Raw genomic sequence first — 11,922 nt, 5'->3', positions numbered from 1 at the left:
ACAGTACGCATAATCATCGAGCAGTCTATCGAATTTAACAGCAGTTTATACCTGCTTTTTGTGGACTTTGAGTGAGCTTTCGACACAGTATCCAGACCAGCACTATGGGATGCACTGAGCTCCAAGGGTATCCCAGATAAAATTATAAGCCTCATTCGCGAATTATATACAGATGCGAAATCCAGAGTACGTTTTAAAGGCGAAGAAAGCCTGCCCTTCGAACTACACTCAGGGGTGAAGGAAGGATGTGTCCTTTCGTCCAGCTATTGCGAATTATGTTGGTCTGAAGATAAATGCGAAGAAAACCAAACTAATGCGGATCGGTTCTAATAACACAGCTCAGTTATCGCTCCATGGGCAGCTTCCACTCTCTACACAAAATCTGGAGAAGCAAACAACATATCAACCAAAACAAAGCTCAACATTTTCAATAGCTGTGTAAAATCTGTTCTTTTGTATGGTTGCAGTACCTGGAGTACAACACAGGTCTCTCTTAGGAAGATTCAAGCCTTTTACAATAGATGCCTGAAACAAATCCTACGAATCTTTTGGCCTAACTGGGTAACTAATGAGCAACTTTACGTGATGGCGAACTGCAATCCAATAGAACATGAAATCCGCAGACGCAAATGGACATGGATTGGGCACATTTTGAGGACACCTCCTAGTGAAATCTCAAGACAATCTCTAGATTGGAACCCACAAGGCCATCGAAATCCTGGCAGGCCTCGAAATACATGGATCCGTGTTGTGAAGAAGGAATGTCTCTCTTGCAATCTTCCCTGGAATCAAGCAAAAATTCTAGCTAACGATCGACATAGATGGAATTTGTAGACGCCCTATGTTCCTCGAGAACTTTTATATAATTAAACTTTTGCAGGGGAGGTACCTTAAGGAGAGAACCAATATGGGCCATATGGACCGAATCTGCAGATCCGTTCGAGAGTTATCTTGCGCCCCACCAACAAGAGTCTTTTTTGTAAGTTTAAGGCTATTTTGTCAGGATGTATGGATTTGCCCCTGTTGGAACTTGTACCGTCGTATGGGGAGCAGTGAGCTGGTCCTAAACTTAATTTTTCCGAAATTTTGTGTGGTAGGTTCCCGAAGGAGTGGACCGATTGAGTCCATATTGAAACCTCATCTAAGTCTGGTAGAAATTTTTGGATGTGGAAAATATGGACTCAGTCGGTTACTCCCTTCAAAAGTTATCGTGCGCACAAATTTTCCGAACATTTTCGAACTTTTGTGGTGGAGGTACCCGAAGGAGTGGACCGATATGGTCTATCTTCGAACTTAAACTAAGTTTAGACAAAATATTACGATATCCAAAATTTGGTTCGAAACGGTTTATCCGTTCGAGAGTTATCGTGCGCACCATCCAGACAGACAGACGGACGGACATTGCTAAATCGGCTCCAAATTGTCTAAAATGGATTTCGTCCAAACATACTTTGCCCGTATTAAAGTGTATATAACCTCGTTTGCATAAATGTTGAGTGTATAAATATCAGTCGGCTTGGCCGGCAGAGATATTTCCACAGCCTTCGACCTAAAGAAAAGAAGTAAGACACAACATTTCTGACGTCTATATAATACGATGTACACCGTTTCGATCGAATCGGATTCTCCCTTCGAAGGCTATCTTAGTACTACCCAATTTAGTTGGTACAGACAAGCTTTTGGACCATTATCTTAAGAAGTAAGGACTTGCCGCTGAAAAAACATGCACCGTCGTTATGGGGAAAGCGAATACAAGTTGTTACAACAAAAATCAGAGAGAGTCCAAATTTAGGACCGATTCGGCTGATCAGTTCGAGAGTTATCGTGCATTCCGGCCACTGGACATGGTGCCATAGAATTTTTTTACAGCTTTTGAACTATTTTCTCAGGAAGTATGGAAGTGTATCATCGTAATGGAGACAGCGAACACAAGTTGTTAAAAAAAGAAGCACAACAATTCGAGAGCAGGCCTTAAACTGCACTATTCTCAAATTTTGTGTGGAAGGTACTCGAAGGAGTGGACCTATACAGTCCATATTCTAAACTGATGTATGTATCGTAGAAATATTACGATGTGCAAAGTATGGACCTGATTTTACTTAAAAAGAAAGGTACCTCACTCCTCTCAGTGAATTGACTGACGTCACGAGTGAAGTAGAAGAGAAAAGTCTTGTCTAGTCTGCGGCCGCCTGTTTCCTTAATCCCAATTTTGCTGATTCATGCTGTTTTTAATTGTTCATTAAATCCGGCAGAAAGCAGTACCCGATGTTTGGTGATTCAGTCGACCAATGGAGCTCAGCATCTAGCACATGCTGTTGAACTTTTCTCTTGGAACATTTGGTGCAATCGAACGCCTGTCATTTAGCTGGTATTAAAGCTTGTTGTATCTGCAACAATCATCACAATTGATCCAAAAGGTTTGACACATCTAACATATGCTGTCGAGTACTTCTGCGACTGTTTGAGTTTCCCATCTTTCAAATTGAGCTCAGCCAACTTAATTTCTATAGATTCATTTTTGAGGAACACTGTTTAGTATTCAAAGCACTCAAGGTGTTTGTCGTCAAAGTAGGAGGTCTGATCAAAAATAACTGTTATAAGCTTATGGAAACTATCAGTATTAATTGATTACTCATAGGACGTTTGGTATTGAAAATGGGATATATCGGTACACGTGTTGATTTTCGGTATTTTTATGGTTGATGCCACAATGGCTGAAAGTTGGTATTTACTTTTCGTTAGGGGTTTAAACATTCCACCTGATATTTGCCGGTACATGTCCACGTCATCATATAGAACAGTGCCCTCCGATTTTCGTTGCGGAGTAGGTACCTGAAGGAATGCATATGGATAGTCAATTTTGGAAATGGATCTTGTTATACCCTCCACCATATGGAGGGTATAATTAAATTTGTCATTCCGTTTGTAACACATCGAAATATACGTCGGAGACCCTATAAAGTATACATATTATTGATCAGCATAAAATTCTATGTCGATTTGACCATGTCCGTCCGTCCGTCCGTCAGTCCGTCTGTCTGTTGAAATCAAGATACAGCTCGCAATTTTAAAGATAGAGAGTCAAAATTTGGCACAGAAGTTGCTATTACTTGCAGGATGGTTGGTATTGAAAATGGGATATATCGGTCCCCGTTTTGATATAGCTCCCATAGAACGGTACCTCCCGATTTTCGGTATTTTGAAGGTTTTCGCTTCATTATCACACCGAAATGGCTGAAATTCGGTACGTAGTCTTCTTTAGGGCTACAAAACTTTCTCCCAGAATTTTGTCGGTGTCGGTCCATACATTCATATAGCCCCCATAGAACGGTACCTCCCGTTTTTCGGTATTTTGAAGGTTTTCGCTTCATTATCACACCGAAATGGCTGAAATTTGGTATTTAGACTTCGTTGGGGGTACTCAAACTTCCCCTTAAAATTTGTCGGTATAGGTTCACGCCTTTATATAGCCCCCATGGAAAGGCACCTCCCGATTTTTCGTGTTTTGAAGGTTGTGTCTTCAATATTCCACCAAAATGGCTGAAATTTGGTATTTAGTCTTCAATGTGATATAAAACTATTCGCCAGAAATATGTCTGTACAGGTCCACTCTTTCCTATTGCCCCATTTCTGACTAAAATTCGTCGGTATAGGTCCACGTTTCGATATAGCTCCCATAGAACGGTACCTCCCGATTTTCGTAATACTGAAGACTGCGACGTCAATATCCAACCGAAATGGCTGAAATTCGTTATTTCGTCTTCCAAGAGTAATAAAATATTCCAGAAGAGTATTATCAGTATAGGTCCACGTCTTCCTATATCCCCATAGAAGCGTACTTTTTGATTTTCGGTATTTTTTTAAGTTTTAGCCACATTCTCTTACCGAAATATAGGAAATTTGGTATTTAGTCTTCTTTGAGCCTAAAAACTTTCCGTAAGAAATTTGTCGGTATAGATCGACGTTTTGAAATAGCCCCCATAGGCTGGTGCCTCACATTGTTTTACCGAAATTGCTGAAATTTAGTATTAAGTCTTCTTCATACACGAAAGGAAACAAATTATTCCATTTTACTTCAATACAACTTGTGGTGGAGGGTATAACAAGTTCGGCCCGGCCGAACTTAACGCCGTTCTTACTTGTTTTGGCAGTCATTTCTTTTCGATATATAGCGAGCCCTCCAGCCATTATAGCTTGTCACAGTATAACTTACAGGTTTTGCACCAATACGTCAGGAAGTATGGAGTTACACTGTAAATAGGACCACAAGAAGTAGCATCGGAATAAACTAACAAAGGATATTCGAACGGACCGTAAACTGCACATAAATGTTGAACCTAAGAAGAAGGCCGATATAAACCCGGCAAAAAATTTTGGAAGTTGTGCAATTGGAGTTATGATTTCACAACATCTTTCGATGTAGTCCAACAGAGTTATGAAAAATGCACTCCGTTCGATACATTTTATAAGCAGTTGCTGTAGTGATCCGTACAGAAAATAACCAGTTGGTTGATCCCTACATATTTCTTCAAAAGACAAACACGAGTGTATATATTTCGGAGAATTTGTTATAAAATAAAGAAATAAAAACTTAAGTTGCGAACATTTTTGCGGTAATTCACGAGACGGAAATTTTTAATGGAGCGGAGTTGGAGTCCATGTCGAAAGCTGAACTAGTGATAGGAAGGCAACATAAAAAATATTTTGGATGATGAAGCCAAATCAGATGCGCTTGGATTAAATTGAGAACGAAGGAAGTAAGCTCAAATGTTATTGAATATAATGGAATCTTTTTTTTAGTTTGTGTTTATATAAAAAATATATTAAAGTTTTTTGAGTTCTTGTTTTACACAAATAATAAATGCATTTTATTTATTTTGGGATATTTCGCAATGGCTTGCATTTTTATTGCATCTTTAGACTGATTAAAAATTCAATCCGAAGAATGAATATAAATTCAATCCAAAGCACTGCATCTTAAGCTGTAATTTGTATCGAAAATGGAGTGCATCCTAGCTGTGTGCCGTGGAAGCTTAATGGAGTGCATCCTAGCTGCGCGCTCTCTTGTAAAATTCATAAGTGAATTTAACGGCAATTGTACTGTACACTTGTACAGATTAAACTGCATCCACGGATGCAAACTTTTTGCTGGGAAACTATTTCGAAAGTAAAACTACATTTGGACAAAATATTAGGACATCCGAAGTTTGGGCGGTTGCTCCGTTCAACAAATATAGCGCGAAAATTTTGGAATTTTTGTGAGGGGTACACGCAGTAGTGGACCGATATAACTTATACTATGTTTTGGTCAAAATATTACGAATGGCAAAATTTGGACCGAATCGGCTGATTCGTTCCAGAGTTATTGTGCGTTCCAGCCACTACACATGGTGCCGCATGGGTTTTTTAAAGCTTTCGGGCCATTTTCTGAGGAAGTATGGATGTGCCCCTGAAAGAACTTGTACCGTCATATCGAGGGCAGCGAATGCAACTTGTTGCAAACACGTTTCGAGAGCAGGTCTTAAATGTACCCGAAAGAGCGCACCGATATAGTTGATCTATGTCTGGTAGAAATATCACCATGCGCAAAATATGGATCAAATTGGTTAGTCTATTCGGGAATGCGCATAATTTTTGACACCAGTTTTGAACTTTGTCCATCTTCGAACTTGATATAAGTTTGGAAAAATATTACGAGAGACAAATTTAGAACCAAATCGGTTGATCGGTTCAAGAGTTATCGTCCGCACCAGACAGACAGGCGGATATGGTAAATCGGCTCCGAATTGTCAGAAACAGATTTCGTCAAAACATACATGGGATCTAAAACCATTATTTCAATGGGACACATTTTTGGTCGTATCAAGGTGTAACGAGGGTATAGCCTAAAGGCTAAGGGTGTAAAAAGAGAAGGAAAGTCATCACCCTAGTATACAACTGAGTTCTTCGGGTATACATTACAAGTACATCTACCTCGATAGATAATGAGATCATATACCTCTTTAGTGTTCAGGTTTCCGTTTACTTATCTTTATAGGAACATTTAGTTCCAAGGCGTTAAATATTAAATAAAATATTAAATAAAACCTTTGAAATTTTCTGAAAAATCAAAACTTTTGCTGAACACAAGCAAGCATATAATCTATGCAATCATTTTACCTCAATCCCATATGTTACGCTTAAACACATTTCAGCAAATGAATTACTTATTTTACTGCTTCAATTACATACAATAAGACTTTGCTGCAAGGTTATTAGACAACCTTTGATTTATGACGATGACGTTTAACAACCATAACAATGGAGCAAAGAAACGAAAAAAAAATAATTGTGTCAATAGCTGCCGAACATAAATAACTTGAATTACCGCTTACAATGGAGGGCTTAAAAATAAACAAGTGAAACTTTAACAGAAAAAAACAATAAAAATAAACTCGCAGTTCCAACTCAAACATCACATACGATGGACGGCTGCAATGATTCCCCAAACATGTTTTTTTCGGGTTATAGAGTTTTAGTTTTCAAACTTGATTTTTTTTTGGTGGAAATTTTTTGAACACCATAATTTTTGGCTTGAAGGTCATACAACCAACATTAGCAATGTACTACCACCAATCTAAGCCAAGAACAAGTAGTACCTACGAAGTTCTGTTAGGTAATTTCATGGAAGATTTCAACATTATGAGCTTAAAATGTCTTTAATTACAATTATTTTTAAATGACTGAATGTCAATCCCACAAGCAACATGAAAGAAACACACTCCATGCTACATGAAGTATGATCCAACCATACAGTTTCTAGTTTCATGTGTTACTTGTAAAGGAAATCTTCATGCAATGCCGCAACAACAACAGCGGTGGAATTGTAGATGTGAATGCAATCAAGCGTCAATTGATGCCAATTGTTTCCTCTGACTTGAAGTATCTGCTGCTTCATCGACCACCACATGGAAGTGTTTAACGGTCAACGACATGAGTGCTGTTGTTGAAGTAAATTTTTTACAGATATGAATTTTTTCTACATTTCGAAACTGGTTACATACGAAATTGAAAGTTTAACTGAAATTATGCAACAGTCAGGTTGTTTTGTTGTTGTTGTTGTTTCTTATGACCAACATTCAGGTTTGAATGATAAAATGCAGTGATGGAACTGGTCTTGCAGTTTTGGCAAAAATATGTAAATGCATTTATGGCCATGTGTTTACAAAAAATAAAAGGAAAATGATTCAAAACTTGGCAATTCAGCTAAAAGCGAATATATTTAAAATTTTGCAATTAAGAATTTTGAGTAGAACATGTACGACAATAAAATAAAGTTCTATTTACAACCACAAAAGTAAAGGCACTGTGTAGAGTTCTTTGAACTTATTAAGCGATGAATTATTGTTCATTTCATACCGGCGAAATGTGCATAACCGAGTATGTTTGGGCGAAATCCGTTTCAGTCAATTTGGAGTCGATTTAGCAATGCCTGTCTGTATGGCTAGATCGCACGATAACTCTCGAACGGATCAATCGATTCGGTCCAAAATTTGTCCTACCTAATATTGTGTCCAAACTTAGTTTAAGTTCGAAGATGAACCATATCGGCCCACTCCCTCGGGTACCTCCCCTAGAAAAATTCAAAAATGTTCGGAAAAATTCTGCACACGATTACTTTTGAAGGGATTAATCGATTTGGTCGTGAAATCTCTACCAGACATAGATGAAGATCCAATATGGACTCTATCGATCAGCTTCTTCGGGTTATTCCCACACACAATTTCGAAAAAGTTTAGTTCAAGACCTGCTCTCGAATCGCTTTGATTTTTATACCCTCCACTATAGTATTATTAAGTTTGTCATTCCGTTTGTAACACGTCGAACTAATCATTTGCGACCCTATAAAGTATATATATTCTTGATCAGGATAAAATTCTAAGACGATCTAGCCATGTCCGTCTGTTGTAATCACTCTAGCGTCCGCAATAATTGAGATAGAGTGCTGCACCCGAGGGTCTTTTTTCCATAGGCAGGTCAAGTTCGAAGATAGGCTATATCGGTCCACTCTTTGGTATAGCCCCATATAACGGTACTTTCGGATTTTGACGTTCTTCGCCACATTTGCAACCCTAATTAGCTTTAATTTGGCACTTAGGGTTCCTAGTGATCAACAAACTTATATCCCAAAGGATATGGGCGTAGGTCCATGCTTTGGTATAGTCCCCATATAACGGTACCTCCCGATTTTCGGTATTTTGAGAATTTTAGCCACAATGTTTAACCGAACTATCTGCAATTTGACATTTGATGTTCTCAGTGGTCATGAAACATCGTCAACATAGGTCCATGTTTTGGTATAGCCCCCATATATCGGTACCTCCCGATTTTCGATATTTTGAGAATTTTAGCTACAATTTTTAACCGCCATTTTAATTTGCCATTTGAGGTTCTCAGTGGTCATGAAATATCTCCACCAAACATCGTCAACATAGGTCCATGTTTTGGTATAGCCCCCATATAACGGTACCTCCAGATTTTCGGTATTTTGAGAATTTTTGCCACAATTTGTAACCGAACTATCTGCAATTTGACATTTGAGGTTCTCAGTGGTCATGAAACATCTCCACCAAACATCGTCAACATAGGTCCATGTTTTGGTATGGCCCCCTTATAACCGTACCTCCCGATTTTCGGTTTTTTGAGCATTTTAGTTACAATTTTTAACCGAACTAGCTGTAATTTGACATTTCAGGTTCTCAGTGGTCATGAAACATCTCCACGAAACATCGTCAACATAGGTCCATGTTTTGGTATAGGCCCCATATAACGGTATCTCCCGATTTTCGGTATTTTGAGAATTTTAGCTGCAATTTTTAACCGAACTAGCTGTAATGATCGGTATTTTGAGAATGTTAGCTACAATTTTGTCTATTCAAAAATGATCGTCAATATAGGTCCTTGTTTTGGTATATCCCCCCATTTAACTGTACCTCCCGATTTTCGGGAATTTTCAGTGGTCACGAAATTTCTTCACTAAAATTCGTCAACATGGGTCCATTTTTGAGGGTCTACATTGTTTTGATGAAACTACCCTCAATTTGACTCTTAAAGTTCCCTGCAGCTATAAAACTTTTCCGCCATAAAAATTAAAGATAGGTTGACTCTTTGATATAGCCCCGTAGGTGGCTAGCTGAACACATTTTTTAGATTAGATTAGATAACACTGTGCAACAAAATGGAGGTGAAAGTCTGGGGCACGAAAAATTCCTCTTGGGGAAGAAAGGCCTTGGTGAGTATATTATGAACCCCGAAGGACAGATCCGCCGTGAGTCGAACTTCCGCGTTATGGCGTGATGAAATTTTTGTTAGAGACCCTGTGGGCCGCAGGAATTAGGAATTAATTAATGCTAATTCATGATGGCTTACAGGGTCTCATGCAAAAACTTCATCACGCCATAACGCGGAAGTTCGACTCACGGCGCATCTGTCCTTCGGGGTTTTTAATATACACACACCAAGGGCTTTCATCTCCAAAAGGAATTATCTCTGCCCCAACATTTGTGTTCACAGTGTAATTTAAGCAATAGTGGGAGGCAGTTGGAGTCTACCCATTGTCGAAAAGTTGTTCCACCTAAAATTGTGAAAGGACCCTAATTATTCCATTTTAATTAAGACAATTTTATGGTGGAGGGAATAAAAAGTTCGGCCCGGCCGAACTTAACGACTTTTTACTTGTTTTTGTAGCAACTTGTGTTCCCTTCCCCTTTACGACGGTACCACTTATTATAGGGACAGGCCTCTACTTCTTAAGGAAGTAGACCGAAAGGTGTAAAAAGTAGGGGTTGGAGCGTAACAGTAACTCTAGAACGGATCAGCCGATTCGGTGCAAAAATTCGACTTCGTAATGTTTTGTGCAAACTTAGTTTCAGGCAAATGGTGCGCATGATAACTCTCGAAGGCAGTAATCGATTTGATCCATACTTTGCACATCGCAATATTTCTAAGAAACATAGATCAAGTGAGAATATGTCAACTCCTTCGGGTACCTCCCACACCAAATTTCATTCTGAAAAGTGCAATATAAGAGCTGCTCTTTAATCGCTTTGATATTTTTTGTAACAACTTGTATTCGCTGCCCCCTTCCCCTTCTTCATAAAATACCCAGAAAGCTTTTAACGAGGGTTTTATCTAAGGCTGAGGTAAGTTCAATCGCAGCCATAGTCAACTCAAGGACCCGCGGAACCTTAAGTGAAAACACGAGTGATGACAATTCAATTCTTTATTATCAACTATTGGTGCTATACTTGAATATGTTGATTGTTCGTCTCTTATTGTGGGCTCAGATTCAATCGTCTTCGGGTGACACGAGAAAGAGAGGTGTTGATAAAGTTGTGGTAGTGGTTCGGCGATGCTCGTACCAAATGGTAGTGGTTGTTGTGTTGGTACTCCGCTGTAGTACTCGTACGAAGCGACTCGTCTTGTTGTATTCGGATTGATGATACTCGGCTTGGTGTTGTCGTCGGCTTGTTCTTGTTGTGACCCTCGGCTGTTATATTCGAAGTCGCGGAAGCGAACGAATCCCAGTGTATACACAAGAAGCGAACGAGTCGCGGATGCGAACGAATCGCAGGAAGCTTCGACTATGTTTAGTACCAGGTGGACTGCGGACACTGCCAACACTTCACGACTCCTAGTGTACAAAACCGAAATACTTAGATGTGGAGCAAAAGGAAGCGAATAAGAATTATTTTCCCACACTTAAGAATTGATTGCAATTTTTTATACACTGAGGTCAAATAATTCCACTGCAATGCACGTTATGAACTGATGGAATTTTATGAAGATTGTAGAGTATGTAATGACCAATGGTAAATTCATAAATAGCGGGACTCATAGAAATATGTACATTAAAGTGGGACATATAATGAGTTAAATAAACAGTAATAAATGTAATGGTCACGTTACAAGCTGTAAAAAATCCCCTATATCACTCATCATGTGTAGTGGCAGAAGCGCACGATAACCCTCGATTCGGTTCAAGATGTGTACTATCGGTTCGAAGTTGTGTACTATCGGTCCAGACCTTGCGGTACCTCTATGGCCTATGTCGTTGTATAGTTGATACAGCTCGTGGTTCATTAACGAAGATTGGTCTGTAGATCTTTCGAAGAATTTTTCTCTCAAACACTCCAAGCACTGCCTTATCTGCTTGCGCAAGTACCCAGTGTTTTGTAAAGCGTTATTTTTGTTTGACGAGTTGTTGCTTTGTTTTTGAAGTGCTTACTTAAGACAAAGTAGCATCTGTTGGCCAATACAATTCTTCTTTTTATTTCACAACTGATGTCGTTTCTTGTTTTTACGGCGGTGCCGAAGAATACGAAGTATTTTACTACCTCAAAATTATAGGAACCAACTTCAACAGTTGGTCCGATCTCAATGGACGCATTGCGCGTCGACACCATCAGCTTGGTCTTCTCGCCGTTAACCGGCAGACCCACATTAGCAGATTCTCCTTCGACCTTCATAAAGGTATCGGTTACTTCTTTTACTGATCGTCCCATGATGTCTATATCATCAGCATAATCAAGTAACATGTGGCTATTGGTGTAGATTGTGCCACTTCTTTTGACGTTTGCCTCTCGTATAACCTTTTCTAACAGGATGTTGTAAGGATCACACGAAAGGCTGTCTCCTTGCCTGAAACCTCTTTTGGTACAAAACTCTTCGGAGAGGTTCTTTCCTATTTTAACTAAAGATCTTGTGTCAGTTAGAGTCATTTTACAAAGCCGAATGAGCTTTGCGGGGATACCAAATTCAGACATTGCTTGGAATACCTTTGAACGTAGCGGGCTGTCGAAGGCTGCTTTATAATCGACAAAAAGGTGGTAGGTGTCGATCTGCATATCTTGGGTCTTCTCCAGGATTTGCCGCAGGGTAAAT

Source organism: Musca autumnalis, unplaced genomic scaffold (genome assembly GCF_047663935.1).
Source record: "Musca autumnalis isolate F117 unplaced genomic scaffold, ASM4766393v1 scaffold_2, whole genome shotgun sequence".
In the NCBI taxonomy this organism is placed as follows: domain Eukaryota; kingdom Metazoa; phylum Arthropoda; class Insecta; order Diptera; family Muscidae; genus Musca; species Musca autumnalis.
This window is presented reverse-complemented; position numbering follows the sequence as displayed.